The sequence below is a fragment of the Hyla sarda genome, unplaced genomic scaffold (assembly GCF_029499605.1).
Source record: "Hyla sarda isolate aHylSar1 unplaced genomic scaffold, aHylSar1.hap1 scaffold_336, whole genome shotgun sequence".
NCBI lineage: Eukaryota > Metazoa > Chordata > Amphibia > Anura > Hylidae > Hyla > Hyla sarda.
The window spans coordinates 283976-309194 of record NW_026610109.1 but is presented as its reverse complement, the minus strand read 5'-3'; the positions used below and the strand labels follow the sequence as shown (position 1 = coordinate 309194).

The window sequence follows — 25219 nt, the reverse complement described above, 5'->3', positions numbered from 1 at the left end:
CAAAAGGTGGTGCTGCTGCTGCTTCTGCTGCTTCTGCTTCTGCTTGTGTCTGGCCGCTGTTGGAGCGTCCAGGCACAGGACTTCTGCTGCTGCTGACTAAATGGCCTCCTTAATTGGATCATTTGAGTAGCCAGCACACCTGTGCAGGTAGGGCATGACATGATAGGCAGCTGCCTTGATAGCGGGTGGGTGCTGAATGTTCCTAATTGACAAAATAAGATTAATGCTTATGAAGAAATATAAAATCTCATCCCTTCCCCAATATCGCGCCACACCCCTACCCCTTAATTCCCTGGTTGAACTTGATGGACATATGTCTTTTTTCGACCGTACTAACTATGTAACTATGTAACATAACATGGGGGGGGGGGGGGGGGGTCTCCTGGCTGTTCACACAGGTGTGTCATTGCTGTACATTGACCATGCATTGCTTCTGTGGTATTGCAAAGGCAAAGACAAATGCTTCCAGCCATCCATTGCACTAATGGATTGGTCATCAGCTGGCTGTCTATGTCCCGCATCAATATAGACCAAAGTACAGAGGGTTAGGCTATGCTATTGTGCACCTACCTGATGCATCAGAAGGTGCGAGGCCCTTGCTAAATTCTGTGCACAGACTTTGAGATCTATACTTTAGACTGTATCTAAACCTGCTCCAACATGGACTGACATTCTGGCCTACTTTCAGCCGATGCGACTTGTCTGTCGCTGAACAGTCGCTTTTTATGTATTCAGCACCTATGTATAATGTTGTAAAAATGCTCTAGAAGCTAAAGTCGCAGAAATGTCACACATATTTGGCCTGCAACTTTCTGTGCGACAAATTCAGACAGGAAAAATCAGTATAAATCCTTAGAAAATTATCCCCCAGTGTCTCCATCTGCTGGCGGTATTGAATAAGCATTGCTGCACTGATGGGGTATGCATTAGACGAAAAAAAAGAAGAAAAAGAAGAATAATACGCCCAGAAAAGAGGCGAAAAGGAGAAAAACGTAAAAAAACGTGAAAAAAAAGTAAGAGGAAGAGAAGGGAAAAAAAGGTGGAAATGGGTTTAAAAGTGATTTCGGCGGAGAAATATATATATATATATATATATATATATATATATATATATATATATATATATATATATACGCGCACACACACACATATATATAAACGTATTCTCCGTTGAGATATTGCAGCCGCTGCTGTGTCCAGGCCCAGGAGCCTTAGCACTGTGCTGTGATGTCACTCAATACCACTGACATCACTAGGTGTAAACAACATCTCTCCTTTACTGTGTATGTGACTATGGAGCTGTTTGGTGATGTCGTCTATTATGGCCTTCATAGAAGCAACAGGAGATTGTTGCATCCATCTAGAACCCTCAGAACTACAGTGCTATGATGTCACTCACTTCCACAGGCCTTGCAGAGTGTAAACAACAACAACCCAGCTTTGTTGTGTATGTAACCATAGGGATTTGTGATGTCACCTAGAACCTTCACAGCAGCGACAGCTTTATGAGGAGCATCAGCACTGCTCTGCCTGAGCAGAACCATCACCGCCATAGGTTGTCAAATAACCCGGATTTAACCCACACAGGTAAGTCCAATGGGGTGCAGGCATGTCCTCTATGCTTACAGCTTCCCGTGGGTGTTGGTTTGATACCGTTTGGGGACAGCCAAGGAGGCATCTGCAGGCAACAAAGGTAGGTGTGTGCTTGTGTGTGTGTTTCCTATGCAGATCCTAAGCCCAGTGTCACATGCAAGTAGGAGGAGTAAGAAGGGTTCCTGGCAAATCCGGGTTATGGATTGCATTTAAAAAGGCCCCGTGGGAGTGCAATGGGCCCCTGTCTTGCTGCTTAGCAATAATGGTATGGGTTTAGGTTCTGCTGTGTGTACTGGTGGTTGACTGCCCCCCAGCCCAGAGTGTGCATGGAAAATTGTCTGGCAGCCTCCCTGACAGCAAGCAGTGATAGTGCCCATGAAGGGCACCTTGTTGGGCCCGCCCCTTTCACGGTTATCGCTTCTCGGCCTTTTGGCTAAGATCAAGTGTAGTATCTGTTCTTATCAGTTTAATATCTGATACGTCCCCTATCTGGGGACCATATATTAAATGGATTTTTGAGAACGGGGGCCGATTTCGAAGCTTGCTTCCGTCACCCTATGCATTGACCCGATATGGCAGTATCTTCGGGTACAGTGCACCACCCCCTTACAGGGTTAAAAAGAAAGATTCCTACTTTCATTGCTACCTGCTTGCTGGCTAGCCAGCTAGCCAGCCCTGTGGGCCTTGCTGCTGCTGCAGCCAAAAAACAAAAGGTGGTGCTGCTGCTGCTTCTGCTGCTTCTGCTTCTGCTTGTGTCTGGCCGCTGTTGGAGCGTCCAGGCACAGGACTTCTGCTGCTGCTGACTAAATGGCCTCCTTAATTGGATCATTTGAGTAGCCAGCACACCTGTGCAGGTAGGGCATGACATGATAGGCAGCTGCCTTGATAGCGGGTGGGTGCTGAATGTTCCTAATTGACAAAATAAGATTAATGCTTATGAAGAAATATAAAATCTCATCCCTTCCCCAATATCGCGCCACACCCCTACCCCTTAATTCCCTGGTTGAACTTGATGGACATATGTCTTTTTTTGACCGTACTAACTATGTAACTATGTAACATAACATGGGGGGGGGGGGTCTCCTGGCTGTTCACACAGGTGTGTCATTGCTGTACATTGACCATGCATTGCTTCTGTGGTATTGCAAAGGCAAAGACAAATGCTTCCAGCCATCCATTGCACTAATGGATTGGTCATCAGCTGGCTGTCTATGTCCCGCATCAATATAGACCAAAGTACAGAGGGTTAGGCTATGCTATTGTGCACCTACCTGATGCATCAGAAGGTGCGAGGCCCTTGCTAAATTCTGTGCACAGACTTTGAGATCTATACTTTAGACTGTATCTAAACCTGCTCCAACATGGACTGACATTCTGGCCTACTTTCAGCCGATGCGACTTGTCTGTCGCTGAACAGTCGCTTTTTATGTATTCAGCACCTATGTATAATGTTGTAAAAATGCTCTAGAAGCTAAAGTCGCAGAAATGTCACACATATTTGGCCTGCAACTTTCTGTGCGACAAATTCAGACAGGAAAAATCAGTATAAATCCTTAGAAAATTATCCCCCAGTGTCTCCATCTGCTGGCGGTATTGAATAAGCATTGCTGCACTGATGGGGTATGCATTAGACGAAAAAAAAGAAGAAAAAGAAGAATAATACGCCCAGAAAAGAGGCGAAAAGGAGAAAAACGTAAAAAAACGTGAAAAAAAAGTAAGAGGAAGAGAAGGGAAAAAAAGGTGGAAATGGGTTTAAAAGTGATTTCGGCGGAGAAATATATATATATATATATATATATATATATATATACGCGCACACACACACATATATATAAACGTATTCTCCGTTGAGATATTGCAGCCGCTGCTGTGTCCAGGCCCAGGAGCCTTAGCACTGTGCTGTGATGTCACTCAATACCACTGACATCACTAGGTGTAAACAACATCTCTCCTTTGCTGTGTATGTGACTATGGAGCTGTTTGGTGATGTCGTCTATTATGGCCTTCATAGAAGCAACAGGAGATTGTTGCATCCATCTAGAACCCTCAGAACTACAGTGCTATGATGTCACTCACTTCCACAGGCCTTGCAGAGTGTAAACAACAACAACCCAGCTTTGTTGTGTATGTAACCATAGGGATTTGTGATGTCACCTAGAACCTTCACAGCAGCGACAGCTTTATGAGGAGCATCAGCACTGCTCTGCCTGAGCAGAACCATCACCGCCATAGGTTGTCAAATAACCCGGATTTAACCCACACAGGTAAGTCCAATGGGGTGCAGGCATGTCCTCTATGCTTACAGCTTCCCGTGGGTGTTGGTTTGATACCGTTTGGGGACAGCCAAGGAGGCATCTGCAGGCAACAAAGGTAGGTGTGTGCTTGTGTGTGTGTTTCCTATGCAGATCCTAAGCCCAGTGTCACATGCAAGTAGGAGGAGTAAGAAGGGTTCCTGGCAAATCCGGGTTATGGATTGCATTTAAAAAGGCCCCGTGGGAGTGCAATGGGCCCCTGTCTTGCTGCTTAGCAATAATGGTATGGGTTTAGGTTCTGCTGTGTGTACTGGTGGTTGACTGCCCCCCAGCCCAGAGTGTGCATGGAAAATTGTCTGGCAGCCTCCCTGACAGCAAGCAGTGATAGTGCCCATGAAGGGCACCTTGTTGGGCCCGCCCCTTTCACGGTTATCGCTTCTCGGCCTTTTGGCTAAGATCAAGTGTAGTATCTGTTCTTATCAGTTTAATATCTGATACGTCCCCTATCTGGGGACCATATATTAAATGGATTTTTGAGAACGGGGGCCGATTTCGAAGCTTGCTTCCGTCGCCCTATGCATTGACCCGATATGGCAGTATCTTCGGGTACAGTGCACCACCCCCTTACAGGGTTAAAAAGAAAGATTCCTACTTTCATTGCTACCTGCTTGCTGGCTAGCCAGCTAGCCAGCCCTGTGGGCCTTGCTGCTGCTGCAGCCAAAAAACAAAAGGTGGTGCTGCTGCTGCTTCTGCTGCTTCTGCTTCTGCTTGTGTCTGGCCGCTGTTGGAGCGTCCAGGCACAGGACTTCTGCTGCTGCTGACTAAATGGCCTCCTTAATTGGATCATTTGAGTAGCCAGCACACCTGTGCAGGTAGGGCATGACATGATAGGCAGCTGCCTTGATAGCGGGTGGGTGCTGAATGTTCCTAATTGACAAAATAAGATTAATGCTTATGAAGAAATATAAAATCTCATCCCTTCCCCAATATCGCGCCACACCCCTACCCCTTAATTCCCTGGTTGAACTTGATGGACATATGTCTTTTTTCGACCGTACTAACTATGTAACTATGTAACATAACATGGGGGGGGGGGGGTCTCCTGGCTGTTCACACAGGTGTGTCATTGCTGTACATTGACCATGCATTGCTTCTGTGGTATTGCAAAGGCAAAGACAAATGCTTCCAGCCATCCATTGCACTAATGGATTGGTCATCAGCTGGCTGTCTATGTCCCGCATCAATATAGACCAAAGTACAGAGGGTTAGGCTATGCTATTGTGCACCTACCTGATGCATCAGAAGGTGCGAGGCCCTTGCTAAATTCTGTGCACAGACTTTGAGATCTATACTTTAGACTGTATCTAAACCTGCTCCAACATGGACTGACATTCTGGCCTACTTTCAGCCGATGCGACTTGTCTGTCGCTGAACAGTCGCTTTTTATGTATTCAGCACCTATGTATAATGTTGTAAAAATGCTCTAGAAGCTAAAGTCGCAGAAATGTCACACATATTTGGCCTGCAACTTTCTGTGCGACAAATTCAGACAGGAAAAATCAGTATAAATCCTTAGAAAATTATCCCCCAGTGTCTCCATCTGCTGGCGGTATTGAATAAGCATTGCTGCACTGATGGGGTATGCATTAGACGAAAAAAAAAGAAGAAAAAGAAGAATAATACGCCCAGAAAAGAGGCGAAAAGGAGAAAAACGTAAAAAAACGTGAAAAAAAAGTAAGAGGAAGAGAAGGGAAAAAAAGGTGGAAATGGGTTTAAAAGTGATTTCGGCGGAGAAATATATATATATATATATATATATATATATATATATATATATATATACGCGCACACACACACATATATATAAACGTATTCTCCGTTGAGATATTGCAGCCGCTGCTGTGTCCAGGCCCAGGAGCCTTAGCACTGTGCTGTGATGTCACTCAATACCACTGACATCACTAGGTGTAAACAACATCTCTCCTTTGCTGTGTATGTGACTATGGAGCTGTTTGGTGATGTCGTCTATTATGGCCTTCATAGAAGCAACAGGAGATTGTTGCATCCATCTAGAACCCTCAGAACTACAGTGCTATGATGTCACTCACTTCCACAGGCCTTGCAGAGTGTAAACAACAACAACCCAGCTTTGTTGTGTATGTAACCATAGGGATTTGTGATGTCACCTAGAACCTTCACAGCAGCGACAGCTTTATGAGGAGCATCAGCACTGCTCTGCCTGAGCAGAACCATCACCGCCATAGGTTGTCAAATAACCCGGATTTAACCCACACAGGTAAGTCCAATGGGGTGCAGGCATGTCCTCTATGCTTACAGCTTCCCGTGGGTGTTGGTTTGATACCGTTTGGGGACAGCCAAGGAGGCATCTGCAGGCAACAAAGGTAGGTGTGTGCTTGTGTGTGTGTTTCCTATGCAGATCCTAAGCCCAGTGTCACATGCAAGTAGGAGGAGTAAGAAGGGTTCCTGGCAAATCCGGGTTATGGATTGCATTTAAAAAGGCCCCGTGGGAGTGCAATGGGCCCCTGTCTTGCTGCTTAGCAATAATGGTATGGGTTTAGGTTCTGCTGTGTGTACTGGTGGTTGACTGCCCCCCAGCCCAGAGTGTGCATGGAAAATTGTCTGGCAGCCTCCCTGACAGCAAGCAGTGATAGTGCCCATGAAGGGCACCTTGTTGGGCCCGCCCCTTTCACGGTTATCGCTTCTCGGCCTTTTGGCTAAGATCAAGTGTAGTATCTGTTCTTATCAGTTTAATATCTGATACGTCCCCTATCTGGGGACCATATATTAAATGGATTTTTGAGAACGGGGGCCGATTTCGAAGCTTGCTTCCGTCGCCCTATGCATTGACCCGATATGGCAGTATCTTCGGGTACAGTGCACCACCCCCTTACAGGGTTAAAAAGAAAGATTCCTACTTTCATTGCTACCTGCTTGCTGGCTAGCCAGCTAGCCAGCCCTGTGGGCCTTGCTGCTGCTGCAGCCAAAAAACAAAAGGTGGTGCTGCTGCTGCTTCTGCTGCTGCTGCTTCTGCTGCTTCTGCTTCTGCTGCTTCTGCTTCTGCTTGTGTCTGGCCGCTGTTGGAGCGTCCAGGCACAGGACTTCTGCTGCTGCTGACTAAATGGCCTCCTTAATTGGATCATTTGAGTAGCCAGCACACCTGTGCAGGTAGGGCATGACATGATAGGCAGCTGCCTTGATAGCGGGTGGGTGCTGAATGTTCCTAATTGACAAAATAAGATTAATGCTTATGAAGAAATATAAAATCTCATCCCTTCCCCAATATCGCGCCACACCCCTACCCCTTAATTCCCTGGTTGAACTTGATGGACATATGTCTTTTTTCGACCGTACTAACTATGTAACTATGTAACATAACATGGGGGGGGGGGGTCTCCTGGCTGTTCACACAGGTGTGTCATTGCTGTACATTGACCATGCATTGCTTCTGTGGTATTGCAAAGGCAAAGACAAATGCTTCCAGCCATCCATTGCACTAATGGATTGGTCATCAGCTGGCTGTCTATGTCCCGCATCAATATAGACCAAAGTACAGAGGGTTAGGCTATGCTATTGTGCACCTACCTGATGCATCAGAAGGTGCGAGGCCCTTGCTAAATTCTGTGCACAGACTTTGAGATCTATGCTTTAGACTGTATCTAAACCTGCTCCAACATGGACTGACATTCTGGCCTACTTTCAGCCGATGCGACTTGTCTGTCGCTGAACAGTCGCTTTTTATGTATTCAGCACCTATGTATAATGTTGTAAAAATGCTCTAGAAGCTAAAGTCGCAGAAATGTCACACATATTTGGCCTGCAACTTTCTGTGCGACAAATTCAGACAGGAAAAATCAGTATAAATCCTTAGAAAATTATCCCCCAGTGTCTCCATCTGCTGGCGGTATTGAATAAGCATTGCTGCACTGATGGGGTATGCATTAGACGAAAAAAAAGAAGAAAAAGAAGAATAATACGCCCAGAAAAGAGGCGAAAAGGAGAAAAACGTAAAAAAACGTGAAAAAAAAGTAAGAGGAAGAGAAGGGAAAAAAAGGTGGAAATGGGTTTAAAAGTGATTTCGGCGGAGAAATATATATATATATATATATATATATATATATATATATACGCGCACACACACACATATATATAAACGTATTCTCCGTTGAGATATTGCAGCCGCTGCTGTGTCCAGGCCCAGGAGCCTTAGCACTGTGCTGTGATGTCACTCAATACCACTGACATCACTAGGTGTAAACAACATCTCTCCTTTGCTGTGTATGTGACTATGGAGCTGTTTGGTGATGTCGTCTATTATGGCCTTCATAGAAGCAACAGGAGATTGTTGCATCCATCTAGAACCCTCAGAACTACAGTGCTATGATGTCACTCACTTCCACAGGCCTTGCAGAGTGTAAACAACAACAACCCAGCTTTGTTGTGTATGTAACCATAGGGATTTGTGATGTCACCTAGAACCTTCACAGCAGCGACAGCTTTATGAGGAGCATCAGCACTGCTCTGCCTGAGCAGAACCATCACCGCCATAGGTTGTCAAATAACCCGGATTTAACCCACACAGGTAAGTCCAATGGGGTGCAGGCATGTCCTCTATGCTTACAGCTTCCCGTGGGTGTTGGTTTGATACCGTTTGGGGACAGCCAAGGAGGCATCTGCAGGCAACAAAGGTAGGTGTGTGCTTGTGTGTGTGTTTCCTATGCAGATCCTAAGCCCAGTGTCACATGCAAGTAGGAGGAGTAAGAAGGGTTCCTGGCAAATCCGGGTTATGGATTGCATTTAAAAAGGCCCCGTGGGAGTGCAATGGGCCCCTGTCTTGCTGCTTAGCAATAATGGTATGGGTTTAGGTTCTGCTGTGTGTACTGGTGGTTGACTGCCCCCCAGCCCAGAGTGTGCATGGAAAATTGTCTGGCAGCCTCCCTGACAGCAAGCAGTGATAGTGCCCATGAAGGGCACCTTGTTGGGCCCGCCCCTTTCACGGTTATCGCTTCTCGGCCTTTTGGCTAAGATCAAGTGTAGTATCTGTTCTTATCAGTTTAATATCTGATACGTCCCCTATCTGGGGACCATATATTAAATGGATTTTTGAGAACGGGGGCCGATTTCGAAGCTTGCTTCCGTCGCCCTATGCATTGACCCGATATGGCAGTATCTTCGGGTACAGTGCACCACCCCCTTACAGGGTTAAAAAGAAAGATTCCTACTTTCATTGCTACCTGCTTGCTGGCTAGCCAGCTAGCCAGCCCTGTGGGCCTTGCTGCTGCTGCAGCCAAAAAACAAAAGGTGGTGCTGCTGCTGCTTCTGCTGCTTCTGCTTCTGCTTGTGTCTGGCCGCTGTTGGAGCGTCCAGGCACAGGACTTCTGCTGCTGCTGACTAAATGGCCTCCTTAATTGGATCATTTGAGTAGCCAGCACACCTGTGCAGGTAGGGCATGACATGATAGGCAGCTGCCTTGATAGCGGGTGGGTGCTGAATGTTCCTAATTGACAAAATAAGATTAATGCTTATGAAGAAATATAAAATCTCATCCCTTCCCCAATATCGCGCCACACCCCTACCCCTTAATTCCCTGGTTGAACTTGATGGACATATGTCTTTTTTCGACCGTACTAACTATGTAACTATGTAACATAACATGGGGGGGGGGGGGGTCTCCTGGCTGTTCACACAGGTGTGTCATTGCTGTACATTGACCATGCATTGCTTCTGTGGTATTGCAAAGGCAAAGACAAATGCTTCCAGCCATCCATTGCACTAATGGATTGGTCATCAGCTGGCTGTCTATGTCCCGCATCAATATAGACCAAAGTACAGAGGGTTAGGCTATGCTATTGTGCACCTACCTGATGCATCAGAAGGTGCGAGGCCCTTGCTAAATTCTGTGCACAGACTTTGAGATCTATACTTTAGACTGTATCTAAACCTGCTCCAACATGGACTGACATTCTGGCCTACTTTCAGCCGATGCGACTTGTCTGTCGCTGAACAGTCGCTTTTTATGTATTCAGCACCTATGTATAATGTTGTAAAAATGCTCTAGAAGCTAAAGTCGCAGAAATGTCACACATATTTGGCCTGCAACTTTCTGTGCGACAAATTCAGACAGGAAAAATCAGTATAAATCCTTAGAAAATTATCCCCCAGTGTCTCCATCTGCTGGCGGTATTGAATAAGCATTGCTGCACTGATGGGGTATGCATTAGACGAAAAAAAAGAAGAAAAAGAAGAATAATACGCCCAGAAAAGAGGCGAAAAGGAGAAAAACGTAAAAAAACGTGAAAAAAAAGTAAGAGGAAGAGAAGGGAAAAAAAGGTGGAAATGGGTTTAAAAGTGATTTCGGCGGAGAAATATATATATATATATATATATATATATATATATATATACGCGCACACACACACATATATATAAACGTATTCTCCGTTGAGATATTGCAGCCGCTGCTGTGTCCAGGCCCAGGAGCCTTAGCACTGTGCTGTGATGTCACTCAATACCACTGACATCACTAGGTGTAAACAACATCTCTCCTTTGCTGTGTATGTGACTATGGAGCTGTTTGGTGATGTCGTCTATTATGGCCTTCATAGAAGCAACAGGAGATTGTTGCATCCATCTAGAACCCTCAGAACTACAGTGCTATGATGTCACTCACTTCCACAGGCCTTGCAGAGTGTAAACAACAACAACCCAGCTTTGTTGTGTATGTAACCATAGGGATTTGTGATGTCACCTAGAACCTTCACAGCAGCGACAGCTTTATGAGGAGCATCAGCACTGCTCTGCCTGAGCAGAACCATCACCGCCATAGGTTGTCAAATAACCCGGATTTAACCCACACAGGTAAGTCCAATGGGGTGCAGGCATGTCCTCTATGCTTACAGCTTCCCGTGGGTGTTGGTTTGATACCGTTTGGGGACAGCCAAGGAGGCATCTGCAGGCAACAAAGGTAGGTGTGTGCTTGTGTGTGTGTTTCCTATGCAGATCCTAAGCCCAGTGTCACATGCAAGTAGGAGGAGTAAGAAGGGTTCCTGGCAAATCCGGGTTATGGATTGCATTTAAAAAGGCCCCGTGGGAGTGCAATGGGCCCCTGTCTTGCTGCTTAGCAATAATGGTATGGGTTTAGGTTCTGCTGTGTGTACTGGTGGTTGACTGCCCCCCAGCCCAGAGTGTGCATGGAAAATTGTCTGGCAGCCTCCCTGACAGCAAGCAGTGATAGTGCCCATGAAGGGCACCTTGTTGGGCCCGCCCCTTTCACGGTTATCGCTTCTCGGCCTTTTGGCTAAGATCAAGTGTAGTATCTGTTCTTATCAGTTTAATATCTGATACGTCCCCTATCTGGGGACCATATATTAAATGGATTTTTGAGAACGGGGGCCGATTTCGAAGCTTGCTTCCGTCGCCCTATGCATTGACCCGATATGGCAGTATCTTCGGGTACAGTGCACCACCCCCTTACAGGGTTAAAAAGAAAGATTCCTACTTTCATTGCTACCTGCTTGCTGGCTAGCCAGCTAGCCAGCCCTGTGGGCCTTGCTGCTGCTGCAGCCAAAAAACAAAAGGTGGTGCTGCTGCTGCTTCTGCTGCTTCTGCTTCTGCTTGTGTCTGGCCGCTGTTGGAGCGTCCAGGCACAGGACTTCTGCTGCTGCTGACTAAATGGCCTCCTTAATTGGATCATTTGAGTAGCCAGCACACCTGTGCAGGTAGGGCATGACATGATAGGCAGCTGCCTTGATAGCGGGTGGGTGCTGAATGTTCCTAATTGACAAAATAAGATTAATGCTTATGAAGAAATATAAAATCTCATCCCTTCCCCAATATCGCGCCACACCCCTACCCCTTAATTCCCTGGTTGAACTTGATGGACATATGTCTTTTTTCGACCGTACTAACTATGTAACTATGTAACATAACATGGGGGGGGGGGGGGGGGTCTCCTGGCTGTTCACACAGGTGTGTCATTGCTGTACATTGACCATGCATTGCTTCTGTGGTATTGCAAAGGCAAAGACAAATGCTTCCAGCCATCCATTGCACTAATGGATTGGTCATCAGCTGGCTGTCTATGTCCCGCATCAATATAGACCAAAGTACAGAGGGTTAGGCTATGCTATTGTGCACCTACCTGATGCATCAGAAGGTGCGAGGCCCTTGCTAAATTCTGTGCACAGACTTTGAGATCTATACTTTAGACTGTATCTAAACCTGCTCCAACATGGACTGACATTCTGGCCTACTTTCAGCCGATGCGACTTGTCTGTCGCTGAACAGTCGCTTTTTATGTATTCAGCACCTATGTATAATGTTGTAAAAATGCTCTAGAAGCTAAAGTCGCAGAAATGTCACACATATTTGGCCTGCAACTTTCTGTGCGACAAATTCAGACAGGAAAAATCAGTATAAATCCTTAGAAAATTATCCCCCAGTGTCTCCATCTGCTGGCGGTATTGAATAAGCATTGCTGCACTGATGGGGTATGCATTAGACGAAAAAAAAGAAGAAAAAGAAGAATAATACGCCCAGAAAAGAGGCGAAAAGGAGAAAAACGTAAAAAAACGTGAAAAAAAAGTAAGAGGAAGAGAAGGGAAAAAAAGGTGGAAATGGGTTTAAAAGTGATTTCGGCGGAGAAATATATATATATATATATATATATATATATATATATACGCGCACACACACACATATATATAAACGTATTCTCCGTTGAGATATTGCAGCCGCTGCTGTGTCCAGGCCCAGGAGCCTTAGCACTGTGCTGTGATGTCACTCAATACCACTGACATCACTAGGTGTAAACAACATCTCTCCTTTGCTGTGTATGTGACTATGGAGCTGTTTGGTGATGTCGTCTATTATGGCCTTCATAGAAGCAACAGGAGATTGTTGCATCCATCTAGAACCCTCAGAACTACAGTGCTATGATGTCACTCACTTCCACAGGCCTTGCAGAGTGTAAACAACAACAACCCAGCTTTGTTGTGTATGTAACCATAGGGATTTGTGATGTCACCTAGAACCTTCACAGCAGCGACAGCTTTATGAGGAGCATCAGCACTGCTCTGCCTGAGCAGAACCATCACCGCCATAGGTTGTCAAATAACCCGGATTTAACCCACACAGGTAAGTCCAATGGGGTGCAGGCATGTCCTCTATGCTTACAGCTTCCCGTGGGTGTTGGTTTGATACCGTTTGGGGACAGCCAAGGAGGCATCTGCAGGCAACAAAGGTAGGTGTGTGCTTGTGTGTGTGTTTCCTATGCAGATCCTAAGCCCAGTGTCACATGCAAGTAGGAGGAGTAAGAAGGGTTCCTGGCAAATCCGGGTTATGGATTGCATTTAAAAAGGCCCCGTGGGAGTGCAATGGGCCCCTGTCTTGCTGCTTAGCAATAATGGTATGGGTTTAGGTTCTGCTGTGTGTACTGGTGGTTGACTGCCCCCCAGCCCAGAGTGTGCATGGAAAATTGTCTGGCAGCCTCCCTGACAGCAAGCAGTGATAGTGCCCATGAAGGGCACCTTGTTGGGCCCGCCCCTTTCACGGTTATCGCTTCTCGGCCTTTTGGCTAAGATCAAGTGTAGTATCTGTTCTTATCAGTTTAATATCTGATACGTCCCCTATCTGGGGACCATATATTAAATGGATTTTTGAGAACAGGGGCCGATTTCGAAGCTTGCTTCCGTCGCCCTATGCATTGACCCGATATGGCAGTATCTTCGGGTACAGTGCACCACCCCCTTACAGGGTTAAAAAGAAAGATTCCTACTTTCATTGCTACCTGCTTGCTGGCTAGCCAGCTAGCCAGCCCTGTGGGCCTTGCTGCTGCTGCAGCCAAAAAACAAAAGGTGGTGCTGCTGCTGCTGCTTCTGCTGCTTCTGCTTCTGCTTGTGTCTGGCCGCTGTTGGAGCGTCCAGGCACAGGACTTCTGCTGCTGCTGACTAAATGGCCTCCTTAATTGGATCATTTGAGTAGCCAGCACACCTGTGCAGGTAGGGCATGACATGATAGGCAGCTGCCTTGATAGCGGGTGGGTGCTGAATGTTCCTAATTGACAAAATAAGATTAATGCTTATGAAGAAATATAAAATCTCATCCCTTCCCCAATATCGCGCCACACCCCTACCCCTTAATTCCCTGGTTGAACTTGATGGACATATGTCTTTTTTCGACCGTACTAACTATGTAACTATGTAACATAACATGGGGGGGGGGGGGGGGGTCTCCTGGCTGTTCACACAGGTGTGTCATTGCTGTACATTGACCATGCATTGCTTCTGTGGTATTGCAAAGGCAAAGACAAATGCTTCCAGCCATCCATTGCACTAATGGATTGGTCATCAGCTGGCTGTCTATGTCCCGCATCAATATAGACCAAAGTACAGAGGGTTAGGCTATGCTATTGTGCACCTACCTGATGCATCAGAAGGTGCGAGGCCCTTGCTAAATTCTGTGCACAGACTTTGAGATCTATACTTTAGACTGTATCTAAACCTGCTCCAACATGGACTGACATTCTGGCCTACTTTCAGCCGATGCGACTTGTCTGTCGCTGAACAGTCGCTTTTTATGTATTCAGCACCTATGTATAATGTTGTAAAAATGCTCTAGAAGCTAAAGTCGCAGAAATGTCACACATATTTGGCCTGCAACTTTCTGTGCGACAAATTCAGACAGGAAAAATCAGTATAAATCCTTAGAAAATTATCCCCCAGTGTCTCCATCTGCTGGCGGTATTGAATAAGCATTGCTGCACTGATGGGGTATGCATTAGACGAAAAAAAAGAAGAAAAAGAAGAATAATACGCCCAGAAAAGAGGCGAAAAGGAGAAAAACGTAAAAAAACGTGAAAAAAAAGTAAGAGGAAGAGAAGGGAAAAAAAGGTGGAAATGGGTTTAAAAGTGATTTCGGCGGAGAAATATATATATATATATATATATATATATATATATATATATATATATATATATATATACGCGCACACACACACATAGATATAAACGTATTCTCCGTTGAGATATTGCAGCCGCTGCTGTGTCCAGGCCCAGGAGCCTTAGCACTGTGCTGTGATGTCACTCAATACCACTGACATCACTAGGTGTAAACAACATCTCTCCTTTGCTGTGTATGTGACTATGGAGCTGTTTGGTGATGTCGTCTATTATGGCCTTCATAGAAGCAACAGGAGATTGTTGCATCCATCTAGAACCCTCAGAACTACAGTGCTATGATGTCACTCACTTCCACAGGCCTTGCAGAGTGTAAACAACAACAACCCAGCTTTGTTGTGTATGTAACCATAGGGATTTGTGATGTCACCTAGAACCTTCACAGCAGCGACAGCTTTATGAGGAGCATCAGCACTGCTCTGCCTGAGCAGAACCATCACCGCCATAGGTTGTCAAATAACCCGGATTTAACCCACACAGGTAAGTCCAATGGGGTGCAGGCATGTCCTCTATGCTTACAGCTTCCCGTGGGTGTTGGTTTGATACCGTTTGGGGACAGCCAAGGAGGCATCTGCAGGCAACAAAGGTAGGTGTGTGCTTGTGTGTGTGTTTCCTATGCAGATCCTAAGCCCAGTGTCACATGCAAGTAGGAGGAGTAAGAAGGGTTCCTGGCAAATCCGGGTTATGGATTGCATTTAAAAAGGCCCCGTGGGAGTGCAATGGGCCCCTGTCTTGCTGCTTAGCAATAATGGTATGGGTTTAGGTTCTGCTGTGTGTACTGGTGGTTGACTGCCCCCCAGCCCAGAGTGTGCATGGAAAATTGTCTGGCAGCCTCCCTGACAGCAAGCAGTGATAGTGCCCATGAAGGGCACCTTGTTGGGCCCGCCCCTTTCACGGTTATCGCTTCTCGGCCTTTTGGCTAAGATCAAGTGTAGTATCTGTTCTTATCAGTTTAATATCTGATACGTCCCCTATCTGGGGACCATATATTAAATGGATTTTTGAGAACGGGGGCCGATTTCGAAGCTTGCTTCCGTCGCCCTATGCATTGACCCGATATGGCAGTATCTTCGGGTACAGTGCACCACCCCCTTACAGGGTTAAAAAGAAAGATTCCTACTTTCATTGCTACCTGCTTGCTGGCTAGCCAGCTAGCCAGCCCTGTGGGCCTTGCTGCTGCTGCAGCCAAAAAACAAAAGGTGGTGCTGCTGCTGCTTCTGCTGCTTCTGCTTCTGCTTGTGTCTGGCCGCTGTTGGAGCGTCCAGGCACAGGACTTCTGCTGCTGCTGACTAAATGGCCTCCTTAATTGGATCATTTGAGTAGCCAGCACACCTGTGCAGGTAGGGCATGACATGATAGGCAGCTGCCTTGATAGCGGGTGGGTGCTGAATGTTCCTAATTGACAAAATAAGATTAATGCTTATGAAGAAATATAAAATCTCATCCCTTCCCCAATATCGCGCCACACCCCTACCCCTTAATTCCCTGGTTGAACTTGATGGACATATGTCTTTTTTCGACCGTACTAACTATGTAACTATGTAACATAACATGGGGGGGGGGGGGGGGGGTCTCCTGGCTGTTCACACAGGTGTGTCATTGCTGTACATTGACCATGCATTGCTTCTGTGGTATTGCAAAGGCAAAGACAAATGCTTCCAGCCATCCATTGCACTAATGGATTGGTCATCAGCTGGCTGTCTATGTCCCGCATCAATATAGACCAAAGTACAGAGGGTTAGGCTATGCTATTGTGCACCTACCTGATGCATCAGAAGGTGCGAGGCCCTTGCTAAATTCTGTGCACAGACTTTGAGATCTATACTTTAGACTGTATCTAAACCTGCTCCAACATGGACTGACATTCTGGCCTACTTTCAGCCGATGCGACTTGTCTGTCGCTGAACAGTCGCTTTTTATGTATTCAGCACCTATGTATAATGTTGTAAAAATGCTCTAGAAGCTAAAGTCGCAGAAATGTCACACATATTTGGCCTGCAACTTTCTGTGCGACAAATTCAGACAGGAAAAATCAGTATAAATCCTTAGAAAATTATCCCCCAGTGTCTCCATCTGCTGGCGGTATTGAATAAGCATTGCTGCACTGATGGGGTATGCATTAGACGAAAAAAAAGAAGAAAAAGAAGAATAATACGCCCAGAAAAGAGGCGAAAAGGAGAAAAACGTAAAAAAACGTGAAAAAAAAGTAAGAGGAAGAGAAGGGAAAAAAAGGTGGAAATGGGTTTAAAAGTGATTTCGGCGGAGAAATATATATATATATATATATATATATATATATATATATATATACGCGCACACACACACATATATATAAACGTATTCTCCGTTGAGATATTGCAGCCGCTGCTGTGTCCAGGCCCAGGAGCCTTAGTACTGTGCTGTGATGTCACTCAATACCACTGACATCACTAGGTGTAAACAACATCTCTCCTTTGCTGTGTATGTGACTATGGAGCTGTTTGGTGATGTCGTCTATTATGGCCTTCATAGAAGCAACAGGAGATTGTTGCATCCATCTAGAACCCTCAGAACTACAGTGCTATGATGTCACTCACTTCCACAGGCCTTGCAGAGTGTAAACAACAACAACCCAGCTTTGTTGTGTATGTAACCATAGGGATTTGTGATGTCACCTAGAACCTTCACAGCAGCGACAGCTTTATGAGGAGCATCAGCACTGCTCTGCCTGAGCAGAACCATCACCGCCATAGGTTGTCAAATAACCCGGATTTAACCCACACAGGTAAGTCCAATGGGGTGCAGGCATGTCCTCTATGCTTACAGCTTCCCGTGGGTGTTGGTTTGATACCGTTTTGGGGACAGCCAAGGAGGCATCTGCAGGCAACAAAGGTAGGTGTGTGCTTGTGTGTGTGTTTCCTATGCAGATCCTAAGCCCAGTGTCACATGCAAGTAGGAGGAGTAAGAAGGGTTCCTGGCAAATCCGGGTTATGGATTGCATTTAAAAAGGCCCCGTGGGAGTGCAATGGGCCCCTGTCTTGCTGCTTAGCAATAATGGTATGGGTTTAGGTTCTGCTGTGTGTACTGGTGGTTGACTGCCCCCCAGCCCAGAGTGTGCATGGAAAATTGTCTGGCAGCCTCCCTGACAGCAAGCAGTGATAGTGCCCATGAAGGGCACCTTGTTGGGCCCCCGCCCCTTTCACGGTTATCGCTTCTCGGCCTTTTGGCTAAGATCAAGTGTAGTATCTGTTCTTATCAGTTTAATATCTGATACGTCCCCTATCTGGGGACCATATATTAAATGGATTTTTGAGAACGGGGGCCGATTTCGAAGCTTGCTTCCGTCGCCCTATGCATTGACCCGATATGGCAGTATCTTCGGGTACAGTGCACCACCCCCTTACAGGGTTAAAAAGAAAGATTCCTACTTTCATTGCTACCTGCTTGCTGGCTAGCCAGCTAGCCAGCCCTGTGGGCCTTGCTGCTGCTGCAGCCAAAAAACAAAAGGTGGTGCTGCTGCTGCTTCTGCTGCTTCTGCTTCTGCTTGTGTCTGGCCGCTGTTGGAGCGTCCAGGCACAGGACTTCTGCTGCTGCTGACTAAATGGCCTCCTTAATTGGATCATTTGAGTAGCCAGCACACCTGTGCAGGTAGGGCATGACATGATAGGCAGCTGCCTTGATAGCGGGTGGGTGCTGAATGTTCCTAATTGACAAAATAAGATTAATGCTTATGAAGAAATATAAAATCTCATCCCTTCCCCAATATCGCGCCACACCCCTACCCCTTAATTCCCTGGTTGAACTTGATGGACATATGTCTTTTTTCGACCGTACTAACTATGTAACTATGTAACATAACATGGGGGGGGGGGGGGGGTCTCCTGGCTGTTCACACAGGTGTGTCATTGCTGTACATTGACCATGCATTGCTTCTGTGGTATTGCAAAGGCAAAGACAAATGCTTCCAGCCATCCATTGCACTAATGGATTGGTCATCAGCTGGCTGTCTATGTCCCGCATCAATATAGACCAAAGTACAGAGGGTTAGGCTATGCTATTGTGCACCTACCTGATGCATCAGAAGGTGCGAGGCCCTTGCTAAATTCTGTGCACAGACTTTGAGATCTATACTTTAGACTGTATCTAAACCTGCTCCAACATGGACTGACATTCTGGCCTACTTTCAGCCGATGCGACTTGTCTGTCGCTGAACAGTCGCTTTTTATGTATTCAGCACCTATGTATAATGTTGTAAAAATGCTCTAGAAGCTAAAGTCGCAGAAATGTCACACATATTTGGCCTGCAACTTTCTGTGCGACAAATTCAGACAGGAAAAATCAGTATAAATCCTTAGAAAATTATCCCCCAGTGTCTCCATCTGCTGGCGGTATTGAATAAGCATTGCTGCACTGATGGGGTATGCATTAGACGAAAAAAAAGAAGAAAAAGAAGAATAATACGCCCAGAAAAGAGGCGAAAAGGAGAAAAACGTAAAAAAACGTGAAAAAAAAGTAAGAGGAAGAGAAGGGAAAAAAAGGTGGAAATGGGTTTAAAAGTGATTTCGGCGGAGAAATATATATATATATATATATATATATATATATATATATATATATACGCGCACACACACACATATATATAAACATATTCTCCGTTGAGATATTGCAGCCGCTGCTGTGTCCAGGCCCAGGAGCCTTAGCACTGTGCTGTGATGTCACTCAATACCACTGACATCACTAGGTGTAAACAACATCTCTCCTTTGCTGTGTATGTGACTATGGAGCTGTTTGGTGATGTCGTCTATTATGGCCTTCATAGAAGCAACAGGAGATTGTTGCATCCATCTAGAACCCTCAGAACTACAGTGCTATGATGTCACTCACTTCCACAGGCCTTGCAGAGTGTAAACAACAACAACCCAGCTTTGTTGTGTATGTAACCATAGGGATTTGTGATGTCACCTAGAACCTTCACAGCAGCGACAGCTTTATGAGGAGCATCAGCACTGCTCTGCCTGAGCAGAACCATCACCGCCATAGGTTGTCAAATAACCCGGATTTAACCCACACAGGTAAGTCCAATGGGGTGCAGGCATGTCCTCTATGCTTACAGCTTCCCGTGGGTGTTGGTTTGATACCGTTTGGGGACAGCCAAGGAGGCATCTGCAGGCAACAAAGGTAGGTGTGTGCTTGTGTGTGTGTTTCCTATGCAGATCCTAAGCCCAGTGTCACATGCAAGTAGGAGGAGTAAGAAGGGTTCCTGGCAAATCCGGGTTATGGATTGCATTTAAAAAGGCCCCGTGGGAGTGCAATGGGCCCCTGTCTTGCTGCTTAGCAATAATGGTATGGGTTTAGGTTCTGCTGTGTGTACTGGTGGTTGACTGCCCCCCAGCCCAGAGTGTGCATGGAAAATTGTCTGGCAGCCTCCCTGACAGCAAGCAGTGATAGTGCCCATGAAGGGCACCTTGTTGGGCCCGCCCCTTTCACGGTTATCGCTTCTCGGCCTTTTGGCTAAGATCAAGTGTAGTATCTGTTCTTATCAGTTTAATATCTGATACGTCCCCTATCTGGGGACCATATATTAAATGGATTTTTGAGAACGGGGGCCGATTTCGAAGCTTGCTTCCGTCGCCCTATGCATTGACCCGATATGGCAGTATCTTCGGGTACAGTGCACCACCCCCTTACAGGGTTAAAAAGAAAGATTCCTACTTTCATTGCTACCTGCTTGCTGGCTAGCCAGCTAGCCAGCCCTGTGGGCCTTGCTGCTGCTGCAGCCAAAAAACAAAAGGTGGTGCTGCTGCTGCTTCTGCTGCTTCTGCTTCTGCTTGTGTCTGGCCGCTGTTGGAGCGTCCAGGCACAGGACTTCTGCTGTTGCTGACTAAATGGCCTCCTTAATTGGATCATTTGAGTAGCCAGCACACCTGTGCAGGTAGGGCATGACATGATAGGCAGCTGCCTTGATAGCGGGTGGGTGCTGAATGTTCCTAATTGACAAAATAAGATTAATGCTTATGAAGAAATATAAAATCTCATCCCTTCCCCAATATCGCGCCACACCCCTACCCCTTAATTCCCTGGTTGAACTTGATGGACATATGTCTTTTTTCGACCGTACTAACTATGTAACTATGTAACATAACATGGGGGGGGGGGGGGGGGGTCTCCTGGCTGTTCACACAGGTGTGTCATTGCTGTACATTGACCATGCATTGCTTCTGTGGTATTGCAAAGGCAAAGACAAATGCTTCCAGCCATCCATTGCACTAATGGATTGGTCATCAGCTGGCTGTCTATGTCCCGCATCAATATAGACCAAAGTACAGAGGGTTAGGCTATGCTATTGTGCACCTACCTGATGCATCAGAAGGTGCGAGGCCCTTGCTAAATTCTGTGCACAGACTTTGAGATCTATACTTTAGACTGTATCTAAACCTGCTCCAACATGGACTGACATTCTGGCCTACTTTCAGCCGATGCGACTTGTCTGTCGCTGAACAGTCGCTTTTTATGTATTCAGCACCTATGTATAATGTTGTAAAAATGCTCTAGAAGCTAAAGTCGCAGAAATGTCACACATATTTGGCCTGCAACTTTCTGTGCGACAAATTCAGACAGGAAAAATCAGTATAAATCCTTAGAAAATTATCCCCCAGTGTCTCCATCTGCTGGCGGTATTGAATAAGCATTGCTGCACTGATGGGGTATGCATTAGACGAAAAAAAAGAAGAAAAAGAAGAATAATACGTCCAGAAAAGAGGCGAAAAGGAGAAAAACGTAAAAAAACGTGAAAAAAAAGTAAGAGGAAGAGAAGGGAAAAAAAGGTGGAAATGGGTTTAAAAGTGATTTCGGCGGAGAAATATATATATATATATATATATATATATATATATATATATATATACGCGCACACACACACATATATATAAACGTATTCTCCGTTGAGATATTGCAGCCGCTGCTGTGTCCAGGCCCAGGAGCCTTAGCACTGTGCTGTGATGTCACTCAATACCACTGACATCACTAGGTGTAAACAACATCTCTCCTTTGCTGTGTATGTGACTATGGAGCTGTTTGGTGATGTCGTCTATTATGGCCTTCATAGAAGCAACAGGAGATTGTTGCATCCATCTAGAACCCTCAGAACTACAGTGCTATGATGTCACTCACTTCCACAGGCCTTGCAGAGTGTAAACAACAACAACCCAGCTTTGTTGTGTATGTAACCATAGGGATTTGTGATGTCACCTAGAACCTTCACAGCAGCGACAGCTTTATGAGGAGCATCAGCACTGCTCTGCCTGAGCAGAACCATCACCGCCATAGGTTGTCAAATAACCCGGATTTAACCCACACAGGTAAGTCCAATGGGGTGCAGGCATGTCCTCTATGCTTACAGCTTCCCGTGGGTGTTGGTTTGATACCGTTTGGGGACAGCCAAGGAGGCATCTGCAGGCAACAAAGGTAGGTGTGTGCTTGTGTGTGTGTTTCCTATGCAGATCCTAAGCCCAGTGTCACATGCAAGTAGGAGGAGTAAGAAGGGTTCCTGGCAAATCCGGGTTATGGATTGCATTTAAAAAGGCCCCGTGGGAGTGCAATGGGCCCCTGTCTTGCTGCTTAGCAATAATGGTATGGGTTTAGGTTCTGCTGTGTGTACTGGTGGTTGACTGCCCCCCAGCCCAGAGTGTGCATGGAAAATTGTCTGGCAGCCTCCCTGACAGCAAGCAGTGATAGTGCCCATGAAGGGCACCTTGTTGGGCCCGCCCCTTTCACGGTTATCGCTTCTCGGCCTTTTGGCTAAGATCAAGTGTAGTATCTGTTCTTATCAGTTTAATATCTGATACGTCCCCTATCTGGGGACCATATATTAAATGGATTTTTGAGAACGGGGGCCGATTTCGAAGCTTGCTTCCGTCGCCCTATGCATTGACCCGATATGGCAGTATCTTCGGGTACAGTGCACCACCCCCTTACAGGGTTAAAAAGAAAGATTCCTACTTTCATTGCTACCTGCTTGCTGGCTAGCCAGCTAGCCAGCCCTGTGGGCCTTGCTGCTGCTGCAGCCAAAAAACAAAAGGTGGTGCTGCTGCTGCTTCTGCTGCTTCTGCTGCTTCTGCTTCTGCTTGTGTCTGGCCGCTGTTGGAGCGTCCAGGCACAGGACTTCTGCTGCTGCTGACTAAATGGCCTCCTTAATTGGATCATTTGAGTAGCCAGCACACCTGTGCAGGTAGGGCATGACATGATAGGCAGCTGCCTTGATAGCGGGTGGGTGCTGAATGTTCCTAATTGACAAAATAAGATTAATGCTTATGAAGAAATATAAAATCTCATCCCTTCCCCAATATCGCGCCACACCCCTACCCCTTAATTCCCTGGTTGAACTTGATGGACATATGTCTTTTTTCGACCGTACTAACTATGTAACTATGTAACATAACATGGGGGGGGGGGGGGGTCTCCTGGCTGTTCACACAGGTGTGTCATTGCTGTACATTGACCATGCATTGCTTCTGTGGTATTGCAAAGGCAAAGACAAATGCTTCCAGCCATCCATTGCACTAATGGATTGGTCATCAGCTGGCTGTCTATGTCCCGCATCAATATAGACCAAAGTACAGAGGGTTAGGCTATGCTATTGTGCACCTACCTGATGCATCAGAAGGTGCGAGGCCCTTGCTAAATTCTGTGCACAGACTTTGAGATCTATACTTTAGACTGTATCTAAACCTGCTCCAACATGGACTGACATTCTGGCCTACTTTCAGCCGATGCGACTTGTCTGTCGCTGAACAGTCGCTTTTTATGTATTCAGCACCTATGTATAATGTTGTAAAAATGCTCTAGAAGCTAAAGTCGCAGAAATGTCACACATATTTGGCCTGCAACTTTCTGTGCGACAAATTCAGACAGGAAAAATCAGTATAAATCCTTAGAAAATTATCCCCCAGTGTCTCCATCTGCTGGCGGTATTGAATAAGCATTGCTGCACTGATGGGGTATGCATTAGACGAAAAAAAAGAAGAAAAAGAAGAATAATACGCCCAGAAAAGAGGCGAAAAGGAGAAAAACGTAAAAAAACGTGAAAAAAAAGTAAGAGGAAGAGAAGGGAAAAAAAGGTGGAAATGGGTTTAAAAGTGATTTCGGCGGAGAAATATATATATATATATATATATATATATATATATATATATATATATATATATACGCGCACACACACACATATATATAGACGTATTCTCCGTTGAGATATTGCAGCCGCTGCTGTGTCCAGGCCCAGGAGCCTTAGCACTGTGCTGTGATGTCACTCAATACCACTGACATCACTAGGTGTAAACAACATCTCTCCTTTGCTGTGTATGTGACTATGGAGCTGTTTGGTGATGTCGTCTATTACGGCCTTCATAGAAGCAACAGGAGATTGTTGCATCCATCTACAACCCTCAGAACTACAGTGCTATGATGTCACTCACTTCCACAGGCCTTGCAGAGTGTAAACAACAACAACCCAGCTTTGTTGTGTATGTAACCATAGGGATTTGTGATGTCACCTAGAACCTTCACAGCAGCGACAGCTTTATGAGGAGCATCAGCACTGCTCTGCCTGAGCAGAACCATCACCGCCATAGGTTGTCAAATAACCCGGATTTAACCCACACAGGTAAGTCCAATGGGGTGCAGGCATGTCCTCTATGCTTACAGCTTCCCGTGGGTGTTGGTTTGATACCGTTTGGGGACAGCCAAGGAGGCATCTGCAGGCAACAAAGGTAGGTGTGTGCTTGTGTGTGTGTTTCCTATGCAGATCCTAAGCCCAGTGTCACATGCAAGTAGGAGGAGTAAGAAGGGTTCCTGGCAAATCCGGGTTATGGATTGCATTTAAAAAGGCCCCGTGGGAGTGCAATGGGCCCCTGTCTTGCTGCTTAGCAATAATGGTATGGGTTTAGGTTCTGCTGTGTGTACTGGTGGTTGACTGCCCCCCAGCCCAGAGTGTGCATGGAAAATTGTCTGGCAGCCTCCCTGACAGCAAGCAGTGATAGTGCCCATGAAGGGCACCTTGTTGGGCCCGCCCCTTTCACGGTTATCGCTTCTCGGCCTTTTGGCTAAGATCAAGTGTAGTATCTGTTCTTATCAGTTTAATATCTGATACGTCCCCTATCTGGGGACCATATATTAAATGGATTTTTGAGAACGGGGGCCGATTTCGAAGCTTGCTTCCGTCGCCCTATGCATTGATCCGATATGGCAGTATCTTCGGGTACAGTGCACCACCCCCTTACAGGGTTAAAAAGAAAGATTCCTACTTTCATTGCTACCTGCTTGCTGGCTAGCCAGCTAGCCAGCCCTGTGGGCCTTGCTGCTGCTGCAGCCAAAAAACAAAAGGTGGTGCTGCTGCTGCTTCTGCTGCTTCTGCTTCTGCTTGTGTCT

At 46.1% G+C, this 25219-nt stretch overlaps 11 non-coding genes across 11 annotated transcripts; all 11 read left to right on the top strand.

The window, feature by feature from the left end:
* The first annotated feature begins 2006 nt into the window (after window positions 1–2006).
* Window positions 2007–2197, top strand: LOC130330586 (U2 spliceosomal RNA). The gene has a single exon (XR_008873720.1). It is a non-coding gene; the product is annotated as a U2 spliceosomal RNA (small nuclear RNA).
* A 2079-nt stretch (window positions 2198–4276) lies between these two features.
* LOC130330565 (U2 spliceosomal RNA) lies at window positions 4277–4467 on the top strand. Its single transcript, XR_008873701.1, has one exon. It is a non-coding gene; the product is annotated as a U2 spliceosomal RNA (small nuclear RNA).
* A 2093-nt stretch (window positions 4468–6560) lies between these two features.
* Window positions 6561–6751, top strand: LOC130330564 (U2 spliceosomal RNA). Its single transcript, XR_008873700.1, has one exon. It is a non-coding gene; the product is annotated as a U2 spliceosomal RNA (small nuclear RNA).
* Window positions 6752–8864: 2113 nt separating this feature from the next.
* Window positions 8865–9055, top strand: LOC130330562 (U2 spliceosomal RNA). The gene has a single exon (XR_008873698.1). It is a non-coding gene; the product is annotated as a U2 spliceosomal RNA (small nuclear RNA).
* Window positions 9056–11140: 2085 nt separating this feature from the next.
* On the top strand, window positions 11141–11331 carry LOC130330561 (U2 spliceosomal RNA). Its single transcript, XR_008873697.1, has one exon. It is a non-coding gene; the product is annotated as a U2 spliceosomal RNA (small nuclear RNA).
* A 2086-nt stretch (window positions 11332–13417) lies between these two features.
* On the top strand, window positions 13418–13608 carry LOC130330619 (U2 spliceosomal RNA). Its single transcript, XR_008873742.1, has one exon. It is a non-coding gene; the product is annotated as a U2 spliceosomal RNA (small nuclear RNA).
* Window positions 13609–15717: 2109 nt separating this feature from the next.
* On the top strand, window positions 15718–15908 carry LOC130330559 (U2 spliceosomal RNA). The gene has a single exon (XR_008873696.1). It is a non-coding gene; the product is annotated as a U2 spliceosomal RNA (small nuclear RNA).
* Window positions 15909–18004: 2096 nt separating this feature from the next.
* LOC130330558 (U2 spliceosomal RNA) lies at window positions 18005–18195 on the top strand. Its single transcript, XR_008873695.1, has one exon. It is a non-coding gene; the product is annotated as a U2 spliceosomal RNA (small nuclear RNA).
* Window positions 18196–20288: 2093 nt separating this feature from the next.
* Window positions 20289–20479, top strand: LOC130330557 (U2 spliceosomal RNA). Its single transcript, XR_008873694.1, has one exon. It is a non-coding gene; the product is annotated as a U2 spliceosomal RNA (small nuclear RNA).
* Window positions 20480–22574: 2095 nt separating this feature from the next.
* Window positions 22575–22765, top strand: LOC130330556 (U2 spliceosomal RNA). Its single transcript, XR_008873693.1, has one exon. It is a non-coding gene; the product is annotated as a U2 spliceosomal RNA (small nuclear RNA).
* A 2109-nt stretch (window positions 22766–24874) lies between these two features.
* On the top strand, window positions 24875–25065 carry LOC130330581 (U2 spliceosomal RNA). Its single transcript, XR_008873716.1, has one exon. It is a non-coding gene; the product is annotated as a U2 spliceosomal RNA (small nuclear RNA).
* Window positions 25066–25219: the final 154 nt, after the last annotated feature.